Here is an 18,152-nt window from a genome sequence, read left to right as displayed (position 1 = left end):
GCACCCACTATCTATGTGCAGGAATGAAAGAAGCCCTCTTTAGGAATGTTTCTAAATTAGGATCTCACAGTCTCACACTCTATCTCTGCATTCACTCCTACCTTCCTTCTCTGAGTCCCCAGAAGAAAGAGCTAAGAGGGACTTTCACTCACCTAGAGGTTAGAGAGCCCGATAATTCTCCTTCAAGTCCAGAAAAGGAGTCTTTGTGCTAGACTAAGTAGTCCCCATTCTTCCGGGAAGAAGTGGATGGTCACGTTCTCAAAGGTCAGAGTCCTATGTGGAAACCGGATCCCTGCTAGGAGCGCCAAAAGCTGGACCCTAGGCCGGGTCGGGACAAGTGACTAGAATGGAAGAAGGACAAAGGTATCGGGGGTTGGTGTGGGTAGGGGGACTTTCATACAGAGATCCCAGGATAAGGAAGGATGGTTGAGATGGGGCCAGGTACATTCGGGCCATGCTAGGACGCTAAGAAGGGAAAGAGTGTGTACCTAAGAGGGAGAAAAGGAGAGAGAGAGAAAGGAGAGAGAAAGGGAAGGAGGGAGAGAGAGGGAGAGGAGAGAGAGAAAGGGAAGGAGGGAGAGGGGATCAGGGAAAGGGGCACAAGAGAGAGGAGATGGTTTGGGGGAGAGACACAAGAGGGGTACAAGGAGCGGACCGGAGGACCTTCCCTTCCTTCCAACTTCCCTAAACGCTATTTCCTGGGAGGAGCTCTGAGCTCGGGGCCAGGCGTCCCCCTCTTTTAGTTTTCTTTTGCTGCAATCTTAGCCTTATCCCAAACCCTACAAACTCATTTCCTTAGCACACACTCACGCATACCAGACACAGCCTCAGAAGTTTCCCTCTAGTGCCAGTATTTTGTCGGCTCGTTGGTCTAGGGGTATGATTCTCGCTTCGGGTGCGAGAGGTCCCGGGTTCAAATCCCGGACGAGCCCACTTTTACTTTAGCCTTTTACTTTTTAAAAGACCCCAGAGAACCTGGAAATGTGATCTTGTTGCCTGTGAGTGCTAAAGAAAAAAGAAACGAATTCAGTGCGGAGAAAAATGACACTTCTTGAAGATGTATTTGAGTTTTCGTAGCCCCTGAAGACTGAGTAGAAATATGTGGAAAAAAAGAAAGGAATTTCGATAGGAATGAGGAGTATTCAGCTTTAGCAAAGGTGGGGAGATAGAAACCCAAGTGACCTGTTTAAGGGATAGTGAGGGGCAGAGAATTTCTGAGGTGGAATAGTAAAAGGTAAGGGTGGCTAGGTAACTTGAAGCCAGATTGTGATTAAATCTTAAACGTCAGACTAAGGATATTGTGCTTTATCGTCTAGGTAGTAGGAACCAATTGGACGGTTTGGTGCCAGGATGTTTTTTTGTTTGTTTGTTTGTTTTGGGGCAATGAGGGTTAAGTTACTTTCCCAGGGTCACACAGCTAGTGTCAAGTGTGTGAGGTCGGATTTGAACTCAGGTCCTCCTGAATCCAGGGCCAGTGCACTATGCACTGCGCCACCTAGCTGCGCCCCCCCCCCCCAGTTGGACGGTTTGAACCCAAAGGATAATATAATGAAATCAATATTTTAGGAAGATTGATCTGATAGCTCAAGATCTCACAATACTTCCCTTGACATGCTTTACCGTCCTGGCATTTATTAAGCATTTGCATTCCTAGGTATTGTGCTAAGGACTGGAGCTACAAAGACAAAAACATGATTTCTACCCTCAAAGAGCTCACATTTCAGTGGGGATGGGAGGGCAAAGACAACATGTAAATAACGATGCACAGACAAGAGTAGTTGGAAGGTAATTTGAGAGGTGCACTAGCAGCTGGGGAGACCAGAAAAGGCCTCCTAGGAAAGGTGGGATGTGAACTGAGTATTGAAGAAATCCAAAAGAAACTAGGAGGAATGAGAGGATTCCAGTCATGACTCAGGGCAAATGCACAGTCAAAAAACGAAGTTCCAAGAACAGCAAGACCACTGTAGATGGATTCTCAAGTCCATGGAGTAGAAAGGGGATGCAGATTGTTAAGGGCTTTCGAGGACTTTAGATTTGATCCTGAAGGCAATAGGGAGTTACTGAGGTTTACTGAGTAACAAGATGATATAGTTATTGGTCAGACCCTTGCTTGAGGAAAACCACTTTGGCAGCTGAGTGGAGGATTGGGAATGTGGAGAGATTTGTTGCAGAGAGATCAATTATAAGAATGGAAGTAAAGTGCCCTTAGTTGAGTGCTGACAGGGAATCAGGAAGAGGACTTCAAATCCTGCCTCAGCCATTACTAGCTGGACAAGTCATTTAACCTCTGTCTGCCTCAGTTTCTCATCTGTAAAATGGGTAACTTCTCAGAGCTATTTCAAGGATAATAATATAATATTGTTAAAGTTCTTGCAAATTTTAAGGCATTTTATTAAAGGCTAGCTATCATTAATCTCTACTTATGCAGACATTTGCAGTTCATAGTACTTTGTGTCAAAGGTAACATGGTTTCAGTGTGAGGCAGGGAAGAATTTCAGATATTCTTCCCCAGCCCCTGTCACCATAGAAGTCCAGTAAATGACTATCCTTTGGCCCTCTCTCCACCCCCAATTCAACACCCCACTTTGTTTTGGCCCATCCAACAAATTTTTTAAAAAATATTTTATTTTATTTTCAATTCCAAATTCTCTCCTTCCTGACCATTGAGAAGTAAGAAAAACAAAATCCACTACAAGTATGTATAGTCATGCAAAATAAATTTCTAATTTTCCATGTTCCAAAAAAGGAAAAGAAAGAAAGAAATAGAGGAAAAATATCTCTCAATCTGCATTCTGAGTCATCAATCTGTATCTGGAAGTGCATATGATTTTTCATTAGGAGCTTTTTGAATTGTGGTTGTCATAGGTTGATTAGAGTTGCTATGTCTTTCATAGTTGATTATCTTTACAATATTGCTGTTACTGTATAAATTGTTCAATCTGGTTCCTTGTTCATATCACTTTGCATCAGTTCATACTAATATTCCCCAAAACTTTTCAATCAAAAGCTCGAGCTAGGAGTAGCTAATTTTAGTAAGTGTTTGGGGAAAAGCATTTTGATGAACATAATCCACATCCTTCATTTGATTTAAAATAAATAATAAATCTCAGATTAGTGTAATACACAGGGAAGATTTTTTTTTTTGAGACCAGTCTTCCTATGTATCCTAGCTTACTCCTTCCTTAGTAACACGGAAGAACAAATGTTAGCAACTTGGTTGCCCAAGTTTGACACCTGTTTTACTAGTAAGATAAGGAGGATCTAGTAAGATGGATTTCATTTCCAGAGATTGGGGAGTTGAAAGAGGATAGTGGGAGAGCAGGGAAGGACCAAGGGCCTTGCAAATCTAGTGTTAGGGAAATCATGTGTCTGGAGGAGTTTAAAATGATATTTTAGGAACTTGTTTAAAATGATATCTTTAGGAATTATTCAACCTAGAAGCATTGTTCTGTATGTTTCCCATACACAAATGTGAATAACCTCTTGTATAACTCCAGGAGGATTCTAATCTAATTCCTACAGCCGATAAACCCTAAAATATTTAGGGTTCATTGTCCTTTGTGTTATGGAGGATACCTGTGAGAAGCTGTTGGGGGGCAGGTAGTTTTCTTAAGATTCTTTGAGGCAAGTCAGGGATCAATGAAAGACTTGCTCAGATTTGTAATCATTTAAGATTCTACTGGGGCGGGGGCAGCCTAGGTGGTGCAGTGGATAAAGCACCTGCTGTGGATTCAGAAGGACCTGAGTTCAAATCTGGCCTTAGACACTTGGACACTAGCTGTGTGACTCTGAGAAAGTCACTTAACCCTCGTTGCCCCACAAAAAAACAAACAGAAAGATTCATACTGGGGTTTCTGCAATTCAGGTGTCAGGACTGTACATTTCATAATCCATGTACTTTAGTGTCTAGCCACCTCCAACCTCATCTGTGTATTAACTTCCTTTTTCCACCAACTTTGGGGCACCCAGCATGCTAATCATAATTCTTTCTCAGATCTTCAGCCAATCAGAATACCAGCCTGGTAACCCACTTCCCCAAGACCAGCTCACAGCTTCGACCTTGAAAGTCCATTTCTAATTCATTGGAATATGCCCAGGACAATATTACACATATTTTATAAAACTTATTTTTGATATATGAAATAAGTTTTGATATTTTCCCTCCTTTTCCATTTTTTTTCCTTTAAAATATTATTTTAGTTTATGACATGCTCCCTGGGAGAGGAGATGGGATACTAGGGAAAATTTTTATGAGTAAAAAGCCAAAAGTTTATCAATTAAAATTTCTTTTAAAAAATAAATTGGAATATGTAAAATCATAAGAACAACTTAGTCCCCCAAAAAAAGAAGTGGGGGAAGAAATCTCCCCTACTCCTTTGCAGTAGTGGGGGTCAATGGATGTGAAACATTTTACATGTCAGATTTTTTTTATAGTTTTGCTGAATTTTTTTTCTATACTAAAAATTAATTTAAAATTTATTAAAGGATGACTCTCTGAGAAGGAGGAGGAGGGATACAAGATGAAATATAGGATCCTCCAAAAGGTATGAATACAACTATTTTTTTAAAAGGGCTCAGGAGACTAAAGGTGCAGCAGTGACAAAGCTTCCAGACACCTGAGTATAAAAAGGTCACAAGGAGTCTCAACTTCCTGTGGTGCGTATCACTGAGGCAGGAAATCACAGGAATGAGGTCTGTATATTTGTCGAGATTCTTTTTCATGAGTGTCTTTTTTTTTTTTTTGTAACTGTCAAATTGTCTATGAGTATTTTATTTTGTTTCAGTTTCAAAACCCCTAATGTCCTGGTCTGTGGCACCACCTTCCAGCACCTACCTCACAGGGTTGTTGTGAAGAGCCAGCCTGGAATTTCAGTCATCTTTATATATAAATGTTTATTACCTCCTTAGCTCCCTTTCATTCCTTCTAACCTAACTTTTCAAAGTTAATTTCCATATTTTGATTTTACTCTTTAATTCAATTTGGAGTAATTTAAGCACTTTTCAATTAAAAACATCATTAACTTTTGTTTTTTATATCAACATTTCCAATAATGTCCCTTCCTGACTGGAGTCATTCCTTATAACAAGGAATATAAAAGAATGAGAAAAAAACCAGTTCAATAAAAATAATTAACACATCAACAGAATCTGACAGTATATTTGTGTTCCACACTATAGTCTCCCATCTCAGCAAAGAAGAGAAGGAGTTTCTTTTTTAATTCAAACTTTAAAATAATTTATCTGATTTGGAGTTAGAGAGAGTGATAGAGTGGGGACTAGATAATATGAGCTTCCTTCCAATTTTGATCTGCTGTAGCAGTTCAGATCTTCCAGTGTTGGGAAGGATCTCAAGTTTGTATAGTACTTAACAAACCCTCCAGTGAGATCAGAGTGTCAGAGTGAGAGTGTAAGCTTCTTGAAACCCTGAATCAGATTAACAAAAACAGAAACAACCCACAAAGAAAATATATAGGTTGGAAAAGGAGTTGGGTCATCATGTCTAATTATGCTGGTAGCCAGGAAATGTAAATTAAATTCTAGGAAGGCCTATGACACATTGGCTAGGCTCTCGAGAACAGGATAGGTCATCTTTGTACAGATAGAGAACACTTGCTGCTACTTGTATAGTAAGTGCAGAGCATGATGCCAAACGCCAACTGTCTCCAGGCTTTTCTCCCTGGGTTGGAGATGGCTTGATATCTCACCTTGTGCCCTACTTGCAGTTCTCCAGGTGAGAGTGGCCATACAACTACAACTCACTGTCAGGATCCAAGGGGTAAGCCTGATATATGGGGAATGGGGAGGTGGAGAAGAAGACATCATTAGTCACTAATATAATTCCTAATGAAGAAGGAAATGGCATTTGGAGAAGGAAATGGCAACCACTCCAGTAGCTTTGCCAAGAAAATCCTGAATGGGAGTCACAGAAGAGTCGGACCAATTGAAACTACCTAACAACAAAAAATAACCCCTAAATGTTCACTGATATTCTTCCCATTTAATCAAACCAGTCAAGATGACACCATTCACGTTTAATCATAAAACAATGACCAAACATAACGTAAAATTGTAAGAACAATCCATCCAGAAAACCGGGGCACCCTATCTTCGGGTGGGAGGGCACGAATTTACAGAAACCTAGCAGCAAAAAAAGCAAGGAAATCCATGTCCCCAGAGCATCTTACAATTCGGCTTAGCAAACAGTATGTACTTTCAATGAAAATCAGTTTCCTCTTAAGTGGGGATCTGAAAAGATATTCGAGGTTCGGGGAGTTTCTCCCTCTTGAGCCACAGAGGAGGAGCTGGGGCAGTGGGGAGGGAAGGAGAAGATGTGACAGGGGACTTGGGGAAGCAGAAGTCTTGGGCCCAATTGTCACAGTTTTAAATTTATGTGTGCCCAGGAGGAGTCATAAAGTTGGGGTTCACTTGGGGTGTTATCTGCTTGGGGAATTTATAGAAATAGTAAATATGATAAGATTCTCTCTTTAGTTCTGGAGCCACCAACCAATATAGTTCTGCCCTTTTATCCCGTTTAAATCTAGTCACTATCCCGTTGCTCAGTGTGCCTTCCCTTCACAGAGTAAATCCTTTATCTAAATCAGTGGTACTAAGCACCAAGCTTTACTAACGTATCTCATTTGATCCCCCACAACAACCCTGAGAGGTATGGTACTATTATTATCTCCATTTCACAGATGAGAGAATTGAGGAAGACAAGTCAAAAATGGTCACAGTGTGAAGCAGGATTTGAACTTTGGCTTCCTGACTCCAGGCCCAGAGTTCTACTAATAAAAGATAACGTAAAAAACTAAAGAAAAAGAAGTTTTGGATTTAACCTCTGCCTTCTATTGGCAAGAAGGAAGAAGGGGAAAGGGGAGAGAAAGTAGAGTTTGCCCTTTATGAGTTTCCAAAGAGAGAAGAGCTCTACAAGTATTAGTTGGCTCCAGACATGCCCTTCCTCAGAGTGCTGGGACTGCTAGCTGCAATAATAACCCCAGTAGAATGTCAAAGAGATTCTTTCCAGATTTTGAATTGAGTGCTCTCGGCATTCAGTTTCTTCCATGGAAACCACTAGGAAAGATATGTACATAAAGCCAAGATATCCTGTCTGCTAAAGAGGGAATTGGGTGAGAGCTGAACGAGAATGGTGGAAGACCCGAGCTGGAGGAACCCAGAGCCACAAAAAGACACATAAGAATCAGCAGTAAAAGGAAGGAGGACAGAAATGGACAGACACATAGGTGAAGGTTGGTCGGCTCAGAGGCGTGATTTTTCTGACGTTGCTCAGATCCGGTTGGAGTCAGGGTCTTCCGGCTCTGGCGGTCTCACACATATGGATGCTGGGCCTCCAGAGCTACACAGGTGGTACTTGAGCCTGGTCTTTTTGGTTCTGTGATCCGTAATTTTTCCACTCTCGCTACACTGAAACCCTTCTTTCCTCGGTCTCTTCGTTTCCCCGGCTTCCTTTAAGTCCCTTAACACACACACACACACAAGATTCTAATTTTATTTATTTGAAACATTCTTTTGTTTTTAAACTTTGGATTCCAAATTCTCTCCCTTTGTCCCACCTCCTCCTCCCCTTCACATTGAGAAAGCAAGTAGTTATATCAATTGTACGTTACATCAATTATACATGCAAAACATATTTCCATCTTAGTCATATTTTTAAAGCAAGAAAAGTAAAGTGACAAAATTATACTTCAATTTGTACCCAGAGTTCATCAGTTTTCTCTCTAAATGTAGCTTACATTTTTCATTACGGGTCCTTTAGACTTGTCTTGGATCTTCGTATTGATCAGAGTAGCCAAGTCTTTCACAGTTGATCATCATTACAACATTGCTGTTATCGTGCTCAATAATCTCCCGTAACCCTGCATCGCTCCTTACAAGAAGCCCTTTTCCTCTAGTGCCCTCAAGCTAAGTACCTTCTTCTGAAATTACCTTCAATTTGCACTGTCTATAGCTTATTGTGTTACAAAGAAGTTTGCATGTTGTCTCCTTCACTTGCAAACAAAAAAAAACCCCCAAACAGGTTATTTGTTTGTTTTGTTTTGTTTTGTTTGTTGCCTTTCTCGTATCCCCAGCACAGTGCTTGGAACATAGTAAGCTCTAGTTAAATGCTTGGCACCTGACCGACCATGTCCTTCCACTCCACCCCCCCCCCATGCGCATTGTTTCCCCAAAGGTAATAAACTTCCGACTTCTAACTTTCCCTGATTCTCTCCTTCTTCACCTAGTTTCCCTCTTCCCACCTGGCCGCCAGATGTGGGAATCACTGGGACGATTGAGTATAACGTATTGTAGTCATCTCAGCCGACCTGGTTAGGGGGAAGGCTATGGAGAGGGCGAGTACTACTATACAAGGGAATACAAACAATCTGCTCTTTGGGCTTTGTGATCCATTTCATCCATCCACTGCCTGGCCGAGCAGGAAAGGAAGGGATGACCATGAGATCCAGCGCACGCGCTCGATTCTTTTCCCGAGGCTGAGCAGCCTTAAAAAGGTCGGTGGGTTGAGACCCGCGGAGGGACAGTGTTACGCTAGGGGTCGAGTTTTTGCATGCGTGGGTTCATTTTATCGTAGCTCCGACGGGATTTAGGCTAGAGAAAGAAGCCGAGGACTGTGAGGCGGGACTTAAGAAGTTCCACCCATCGCTATGCGCGTCTAGTCCTTCCATATATTTGAATGAGGAAAAAAAAGCCGCGGTGGCCTCGTGGCGCAACGGTAGCGCGTCTGACTCCAGATCAGAAGGTTGCGTGTTCAAATCACGTCGGGGTCAAAACTTTTGGCCGGACCCATTTCTCCCAAAAGTGGGTTTCTTTACTGGCCTGTGTAAACTAAACTACTGGTCTGTGTAAACTAACGGTTAAGAAAATTTATTAACTGCTTGGCTTCTAAGCGCTTTCAAATGAACCTACTGCCTAATAGTAGTAGGTTTTAGAGCTACTTGTAAAATTTACGGATTCCCAGGTTTTCTCTTCTGAGCCCAGTTCTTCCCCCTGGAATCTTCTGAAATTCAATCGATCCACCAGCATCGATCCCCTACAGTCATTTCTGAACACTATATCCCACACCACTTCCTATACTCAACTGAATCTTGTAACAAAGCAAAAATGGGTCACCAAAAAACAACCAATAAAATGTCCATTTCTTTTCCTCATTGTTGATCACCCTGTCTTCTTAGATGCTCTCCCCAATCTGGGTTTTCCAGACTTTATTCTCCCTTGGTTCACCTCCTACCTTTCTGACTACTCCTTTTCCATCTCCTGTTCTAGATCTTCATCCATATCCTATTCAAAATTTTTAGTTTTTGTGTTGGTAAATCAGCCATCTTTGTCTCAGTTCTTACCTAGCCCTTAGTCACTGAATGGGTGTTGCCTCAGACCAAACCAAGACCTAATTTAGAAAGGCCAAGGTCACCCACTGTATCGGAACCATCTCCTGTCTCTTGCCTTTTGATTTACCACTGGACTTCAATGACTCTGGAGAAGAGTGTGAGACTGATCACATTGGGCAGCTCAGCTTAACTTAAATCCAATTTCCAACAAGTCAAAACATTACCCCTTATGATATCATTGGTCTTCTTTGAGAATGAAAGACAAACAACGACAACCACTAACCATGGCAGTATCACAAAGGCTTTTTTTCTGGAGTCTTCTTTTAAAACATTTTTTGTAATAAACATTTTTATTTATAGTTTTGGGTTCCAATTTTTATTCCTCCTTCCCTCCCTCCCTTCCCCTTCCTCCACCTCCCCTGAGGCATCAAGCAATCAGATATGGGTTCTACAGGTATGATTATGTAAAACAGTACCATAATTCGTCATTTTGAACAAGAAAACTTGATTTAAAAAATGGAAGAAAGTGAAAATAGCATGCTTCAGTCTGTTCCATCAATGTCAATTCTTTCTTTGAAGGTGGATAGTATATTTCATCAATAGTCGTTTGAGATTGTCAGATCATTGTATTGTTGAGAATAGTCGTCATTCACAGTTCTTCATCAAACAATATTGCTGTCTCTGTGCACAATGTTCTCTTGGTTTCTGCTCACTTCAGTATACATCATTTCATACATGCCTTTCCAGGCCTTTCTGAAGTCATCCTGCTTGTCATTTCTTGTAGCACAATAATATTCCTTTACAATGGCTTGTTTAGCCATTCCCAATTGATGGGATTCCTTTGATTTCCAATTCTTAGCCACCACAAAAATTACTGCTATAAATATTTTTGTACAAATAGGTCTTATTCTCTTTTGGGGATGTCTCTGGGATGTAAACCTAGCAGTGGTGTATTGCTGGATCAAAGGGTATGTACAGTTCTATAGCCCTTTTTGGGTATAGTTCCAGATTGCTTTGCTTTCCAGAATGGTTGGATCCTTTTTTTTTTTTTGCAGGGCAATGAGTGTTAAGTGACTTGCCCAGGTTCACACAACTAGTTAAGTGTCAAGGCAGGATTTGAACTCAGGTCCTCCTGATTAAGCCAGTGCTTTATCCACTGTGCCACCTAGCTGTCCCATGGTTGGATCTTTTTACAACTCCATCAACAGTGGATTAGCATCCCATGTAACCTTCTTTTAATTTTCCTTTATATTCTTTCCTCTGTGACTTCAAAAGTTCCCATGGGTCCAATTAGTATCACTATGCAGATGATTGGGACATTCATTTATACAGACCTACTCTCTGTCCTTAGCTTTAGACTGCCTATTGGACATTTTGATCTGATCCTATGGGGCTCAACAAGTCCAAAACTCATTATTTTCCCTTTCCCTAAACTTCCCAATTTCCATTCAGGATGCCATCATACTTGCCCTTGCCTTCCTCTTGTCTTCAACTTTCATTCATCCTCACCCCATATATAAAATCTATCTAATCGGGGCAGCTAGGAGGTGCAGTGGATAAAAGCATGGTTCTAGAGTCAAGAAGACCTACTACCTCAGAGGGCTTACTGTGTGACCCTAGACAAATCACTAAACCTCTGTTTGCTTTGGTTTCCTCATCAGTAAAATGGGGGATAATAATAGCACCTTATCAAGCATTGTTGTGAGGATCAAGTGATATAATAATCATAAAGCATTTATCATTGGCCTGGTACATATTAAGTGCTAAATAAATGTAGTTGTTGTTGTTAGTATCATTATTTGGTTGCCAAGTTAAAAACATTTATCTGCCCAAAGTCTGAATCCATTATCTTCTTATTATTCAAATAGTCATGGTCACCTAGGTTAAGACCTTATTATCTAGACTATTGCAATAGAATATATGTCCATCTCTCCCTCTCCAATCCATTCTCTACACAGCTGCCATAGTGATATTTTAAAATCACAGGTCTTACCATGTCACCTTCCTGTTCAACAAATTCCACTGGCTTTCTGTTATTCCCTAGGACCAACGACAATGTTTCACATTTAAAGTCCTTCACAGTCTAGCTCCAACCATTTTTCTAGCCTTATTAGGTATAACAGATAGGTGGAGTGACCCTTCACAATATAAACCAGATATCAACTCTCTCTTGGCTTACTCATTCATTCCAACCTGCCCTAACACTGGAAGATACTCAGAGAAAGACCATCACCATAGGGTTACACCTCAGGATCCTACATGTAATCTTGTTGTGAGAGAATATACTCTCCACACTCAGTTCAGCTCTCAAAGCCCCAAGGGACATAAAAGAAGCCACTCAAAACAAAGATAACTTTGGATCTTAAACATAACCTATTATTTATATAATGTGGCTGTTCTAATGTGACAGTGAGTGAAGTATAGCTCATCGTAGGGTAAAGAATAGATATCTCTAGCATCTTCCTTCCACCCTTCTCTAAGAGAGCCTATGATTCCTGGCAAGAGCAGAAGCAGGAGGCTGGGGCCAGAGGCTGACACTCTGCTCTCCTCAGAGAGAAAAGTACTGGGCTAGAATATTATCTCTGCTCCCTTAAATATTATTAGTCCATGAGAAATACTTTTTAGGTTCAAGCTACAGCTCTTTACCAGGGAAAGGGGCCTCCAAGCTTTATGTCCGAGGCTTGGTCCCCTTCTCACCCAGATACGACTGCCACAATGAACCACCTATAGCAAATAGTAAAGAAACCTATTTATTCAAGTTGATAACAAAACAGAAATCATAAAGCATACTTATAAAAATGTATAAGGTCCCAATTGAAGTCTTACAAGTTGGCTTCTTCTCCCTTGGGGCAGTGGGTGAGGAGAAGGTGGAATGGCCCATCTTTTCTCTTGGGGCTGGAAGTCAGAAGAATCTAATGAGACTGAAGAGACTCTCTTTTCTCTCTCTCACTTTCACCAACTCTACCCCACCCCTTATGTAGACACAGGGTATTGAGGAAAGAGTTCCATACCAATGGACTTTGAGATTTTTGGATATATTTAATAATACTACAAAAGAAATAATATCTCAGGTATTCAAAAGAAATGCAAGAAAATAAATATATCACAATGCATACATAAACTTTGGTCACACTCTTTCACTAGTGCCATTTGTATCTATGAAGGAGAGTGGGCAAACACAAGAACCTGCCAAGAAGGCATGAGTGAAGAAAATCTGTGTGCTGAGAGTAACCCACAACTCTGGAATATAAACTTCAAAGTCTTTTTATTTGGAAATTGTTTATAGGTATTGTGATGTATGTAGCTTCTGTGTTGATCTATCTGTCCATGAATCTCAGCTAAACTAGTTGCTTCATTGGATGACTTCTCTTATTCTCTATTTTGAAGCTGATCCTCTCCTTAGCTGGATTACTCTTCAACCACAAATACTATCCATCACTTCCAGATTAAAGTTTATTTGAAATCACTCTCCCTTCTAGGTCTCTTCTCTGATCTAACAGTTCAGACTTTAGGTCATCTGTGTGAATAACCTCACCTTAACTTATGCTTAGTATACTAATTCTTATCTTAACATAGAATCAGATAAATGACATTTGCCCATAATCAAGAACACTTCCTGTGTCCATATCATTGTAGTATGCTACAACTTGTCACATTTAAAATGAGCAACAACCATACTAGAACTAGCAACTGTTTCTCTTAGAACTCTGAGCAACTGAAGTCCCAGACAAATGATTGCCAAAGCAGACCACTCAAAAACAAATTTCTCCATATGAAATGACAGTACATTAAAACAACATTACCTAACATAGGCATACATATATATGCACCTTTAAACAAGCATACACACACACACACACACACACACATACACACACACACACACATATATATGCACCTTTAAGCAAACAGCTCAAAATCAATTACTCTGTACCTGGCATAGTGCTATGGTTAGGGGACTAGCATAAGCAAAAAGACCAGTATAAGCAAAAAGAAAGACCCTCCTTGCCTTCAAGAAGTTTACATTCTAATGGGGAAGAAACCATATAAAAGGAAACTAGAAAGGGAAGAGGGGAAGAGATAGTATTCAATCATAGGAAATGAAGAGATGGCTGGCCTGGGGATCTCTTTAAATGGAGGTTCTGAGAAGAGTTCTCCACTCTCCAAAAAGAGGGAGGGAACCCAGGGGCAGAGAGTACTTCCCAGGTAAGAGTTCTAGGTTTGAAGTGATGTTCTAGGATGCACTCAATGGTTCTGTTAAACTGGCCTTGCTGTTCTTCATACAAAATATTTCTGACTCCTATCTCTGTGCATTTGCATACTCTGTCTGTGCTTAGATTCTATTTCCTGGATGAAGTGCTAGACATTGGAGAATGTAAGATTTAAGTTCAAACTCTAACTGGGATTGAGTTGTGTGATTCTAAGCAAGCTACTGAACATGCAACTCAGTCTTAGTTTCCTCATATGTAAAAGAGGCATAATAATAACCCCCACCTCACAGGATGAAATGAAATAACAACTGTAGAGTACATTCCATAAACCACTCTATGAGTGCTTGCTATTATTATTACTAGCTATTAACTCTACCTCTTTGAATCCCCAAGTTCCATCAAAGCTCAGCTCAAAGGCTGCCTCCTACATGAGGCCTCCAGCTGTACATATTAGGCTCTTAATAGATTAGGGATTGAGGAATTGGTACTGCCTCACCTCCTCCCACAAGTTACCTTGTATTTATTTAGCGTAAATTTATGTAAAATACTGTTTCTTTCAAATGTGAACAGTTTAGCTGCTGAAAAGGCAGAAAAAGAAGATTGAGGTAAGAAAAATCAATAAAGGGGGCAGCTAGGTGGCACAGTGGATAAAGCACTGGCCCTGGATTCAGGAGGACCTGAGTTCAAATCCAGCCTCAGACACTTGAGTCTTACTAGCTGTGTGACCCTGGGGAAGTCACTTAACCCCCATTATCTTACAAAACAAAAAAACCTGATAAAAGCAACTTATAAAGAAACATTTTCTCTCACAAAATTTTGATAACACAGAAGGTTCTGAGAACCAGATAGAAAATTGCCCCTCAAATAAATGTTCTCAGAGCATCTTTTAAAAAGAAGAGAAATGGGGCAGCTGGTTGGTGCAGTGGGTGGAGCGCCGGCCCTGGATTCGGGAGGACCTGGGTTCAGGTCTGGCCTCAGACACTTGACACTGACTGTGTGACCCTGGGCAAGTCACTTGATCCGAATGTCTCACCAAAAAAAAAAAGTTTAAAAAAGTAGAGAAATGTCCAAAATTAACCATAGTTGGCAGGGCATGTGGTCCATTAGCTCATTGAAATGTAACTGGTTTTAGAGTCTTAAAGTTTATAACTGACAAAATTACAAAACAAATAGTGTTTGGCAACAATTGGAAAATTATATAAGGATTTTCTGTTAATAACCATAAGGAGCACTACTATGACTGGAGACATTAGAAGAAGCCAGAAAAGTAGCTTTGAGAATAAGATATGGGGTGGGGGTGGGGAGCAAGGAATGAAGAGATACTCAGTTAATGAACATATATTAAGTATTTACTATATGCCAGGTACTGTGCTAAATGTTACAAATAGACAACCCCCCCCCCCCAAAAAAAGCTTCTCTCCTGAAGGAGACATTCTAGTGCAGGAGGCAGTATGTAAATAAACATGTAAATGGAGCACCCCTACCAAGGTGAGTTTGGGTGATCTTCCAAGGGATAGCCCTGTGAGGCTAACAGCTATGGATGTGTAGGAAAACATGATTCCTGATTTATTAAGAGTCTTTGATGTGGGGCAGCTAGGTGGCACAGTGGATAAAGCACTGGCCCTGGAGTCAGGAGGACCCTAAGTTCAAATCCGGCCTCAGACACTTAACCACTTCCTAGCTGTGTGACCTGAGCAAGTCACTTAACCCCAATTGCCTCACACACACAAAAAAAGAGTCTTTGATTGTATCCCAAAGAGACCAAAGAAACGAGAAAAGGACCCACATGTACAAAAACTATTTATAGCCATTCTCTTTGTGGTGGCAAAGAACTGGAAATTGAGGAATGCCCATCAACAAGGGGAATGGCTAAACAATTGTGGTATATGAATGTAACAGAATACTATTGTGCTGTAATACAATGATGAGCAGGAGTTCAGAGAAACCTAGAAGGACTTATGTGAACTGATGTTGACTGAGAGGAACAGGAACCAGGAGAACATTATACACAGTAACAGCAACATCGTGTGATGAACAATGGGGATAGGCTTGGCTCTTCTCAGCAGTGCAACAATCCAAAAACAGTTTCAAAGAACTCATGATAGAAAATATTCTCAACATCCAGAAAAAAGAATTGTGGATTATGAATGCAGACTGAATTATACTGTATCTACTTTTAGACTGGTTTTTTTTTGTTTGTTTGAGGTTTTTCCTTTGTGCTCTGCTTCTTCTTTCACAAGATGACTATGTAGAAATATGTTTGATGTGACTGTACATATACAACCTATATCAGACTGCTTTCCATCTAGGGGAGAGGAAGGAAAGAGAGTGGGGAGAAAAGAAGAATTTGGAACTAAAATCCAGTGTAAACAAATGTTGAAAACTATCCTTATATGTAATCTGTAACTGGAAATAATAAAATTAAAATAAAAAAAAGAGTCTTTGGAAAGGAGAGTAGTAGAGTTCCTGAAAGGGAGAAGAGGAAAACAAAGGTACATACTTTATTTTAAAAATATTTTATCCCCCCCCCCCACCAATTACATATAAAATCAGTCTTAACATTCATTTTAAAATTTTTGAGTTCCAAATTCTCTCTCCCTCCCCCCCACCAATGGTAAAGCACCAGATATAGGTTATATATGTACAATCATGTAAAACATTATTTCCATATTTCCATTTTGTGGAAGAAAATGAATAAAAAGAAAGGAAGGAAGGAAGAAAAAGGCATACTTCCATCTGCATTCAGACTCTATCAGTTCTTTTTCTGGATATAGACAGTATTTTTCATCATGAACCCTTTGGGATTGTTTTGGATCACTGTATTGCTAGAATAGCTAAGTCATTCATAGTTAGTCATTGTACAATATTGCTGTTACTATGTACAATGTTTTCTCCTGGTTCTGCTCACTTCACTTTGGATCGGTTCATGTAAGTCTTTCCAGGTTTTTCTGAAACATCCTGCTTGTCATTTCTTATAGCACAATAGTATTGCGTTATAATTATATAGCATGGGGGCAGATAGGTGGTGCAGTGGATAAAGCACTGGCCCTGGATTCAGGAGGACCTGAGTTCAAATCTGGCCTCAGACACTTGACACTTACCTAGCTGTGTGACCCTGGGCAAGTCACTTAACCCTCATTGCCCCACAAAAACAAACTAAAAATAATTATATAGTACAACTTGTTGAGCCATTTCCCAAATGATGGATATTCCCTCAATTTCTAATTCTTTGTCATTACAAAGAAAAGCTACTATAAATATTTTTGTACTTCCCCCCCTCCCTTTTTTATGTTTTTGGAATACAGACCTAGTGGTGGTATTGCTGGATCAAAGGGAATACACAGTTTGATAGCCCTTTAGGTATAGCTACAAATTGATCTCCAGAATGTTCGGATCATTTCACAACTCTACCAATAGCAGTTACACAGTTGAAACGGTTGAACAGGAGACCTCCCTAGAGCTGAAAACATTTTGGGGAAATATGGGATCCTAATATACCCTTTATTTACTAGCACCTACACTGGACAGAGCCTGCTAATAGGGGATTTTTTTCCTCCCACTTATTAGTAGTTTATTTTTTTTCCAATTTACATGTAAAGATAGTTTTCAACATTCATTTTTGTTTTGTTTTGTGGGGGCAACGAGGGTTAAGTGACTTGCCCAGGGTCACACAGCTAGTAGGTGTCAAGTGTCTGAGGCTGGATTTTGAACTCAGGTACTCCTGAATCCAGGGCCAGTGCTTTATCCACTGTGCCACCTAGCTGCCCCTTCAACATTCATTTTTATGAGATTTTGAGTTCAAAAATTTTTCCCCTCCCTCCTCAAGACAGCAAGCAATCTGATATAGGTTATAAATGTACAATCATGTTAAACATATGTCCACATTAGTCATGCTAACAGGGGATTTCTTTGATGAGGTCATTCTCCCTTTGGTTGAGCTGAGATTTCATTTTGTCCCCAAGTTGCAGAGCCTGATGATTCCTTAGTGGTATTCTCACTGAAATAAATCTGTGTAATTTCCCCAATTCCTATTTTTCTGTTTGCATTGATAAATGCTTTTCTTTTCTTTTCTTTCTTTCTTTCTTTTTTTTGGATAATAAATGTTTGGTGGAAGGTAGCTAAGCTGTCAAAAGACTAAGCTAATGGTTACTCTCCCATTCTGAGGTTAGACTACTTACCACCTGGAAGGATAAGAGAAAGTACTTTGGGATTTTTTCCATGAACTTTCAAAGAACATTGTATCCCAAGACTGCAAATATCTGATGTATAACAGACATAGTCTTAGCCCTGTAGTCCTTGAAGATAGGAAAAAGAAGAAGTGAAGAAGTGATTGCCCAGTCACCAGTCATTCTCATACTTTCCACAAGGACAGAAATGAAAGTCTCCTTTGGAGATATAGAGTAGAGCATAAACAGAGTATCCCTTTCTCCCCTCCATAGTAAGCCTTAGTTCTTTAAGATACATAACTGCCTTATAATAGCTCTTTGTGCGAGGACACTGCTTTATGTAGGAGAGAAACAAAGTAGAACCTATAAGACAATATATGGTCAAATTAATTACTGTCTAGAAGATAATGAATAAAATCCTTGTGAGAGACAAA

The 18,152-nt window shown here is 40.2% G+C and overlaps 2 non-coding genes across 2 annotated transcripts; both read left to right on the top strand.

The window, feature by feature from the left end:
- Window positions 1-860: 860 nt before the first annotated feature.
- TRNAP-CGG lies at window positions 861-932 on the top strand. The gene has a single exon. It is a non-coding gene; the product is annotated as a tRNA-Pro (tRNA).
- A 7,779-nt stretch (window positions 933-8,711) lies between these two features.
- Window positions 8,712-8,783, top strand: TRNAW-CCA. Its single transcript has one exon. It is a non-coding gene; the product is annotated as a tRNA-Trp (tRNA).
- The last annotated feature ends 9,369 nt before the right edge of the window (window positions 8,784-18,152 follow it).

Source organism: Dromiciops gliroides, chromosome 4 (genome assembly GCF_019393635.1).
Source record: "Dromiciops gliroides isolate mDroGli1 chromosome 4, mDroGli1.pri, whole genome shotgun sequence".
NCBI classification, from domain to species: Eukaryota; Metazoa; Chordata; class Mammalia; order Microbiotheria; family Microbiotheriidae; genus Dromiciops; species Dromiciops gliroides.
The sequence above is the reverse complement of the archived record's forward strand: the minus strand, read 5'-3'. Positions and strand labels throughout refer to the sequence as shown.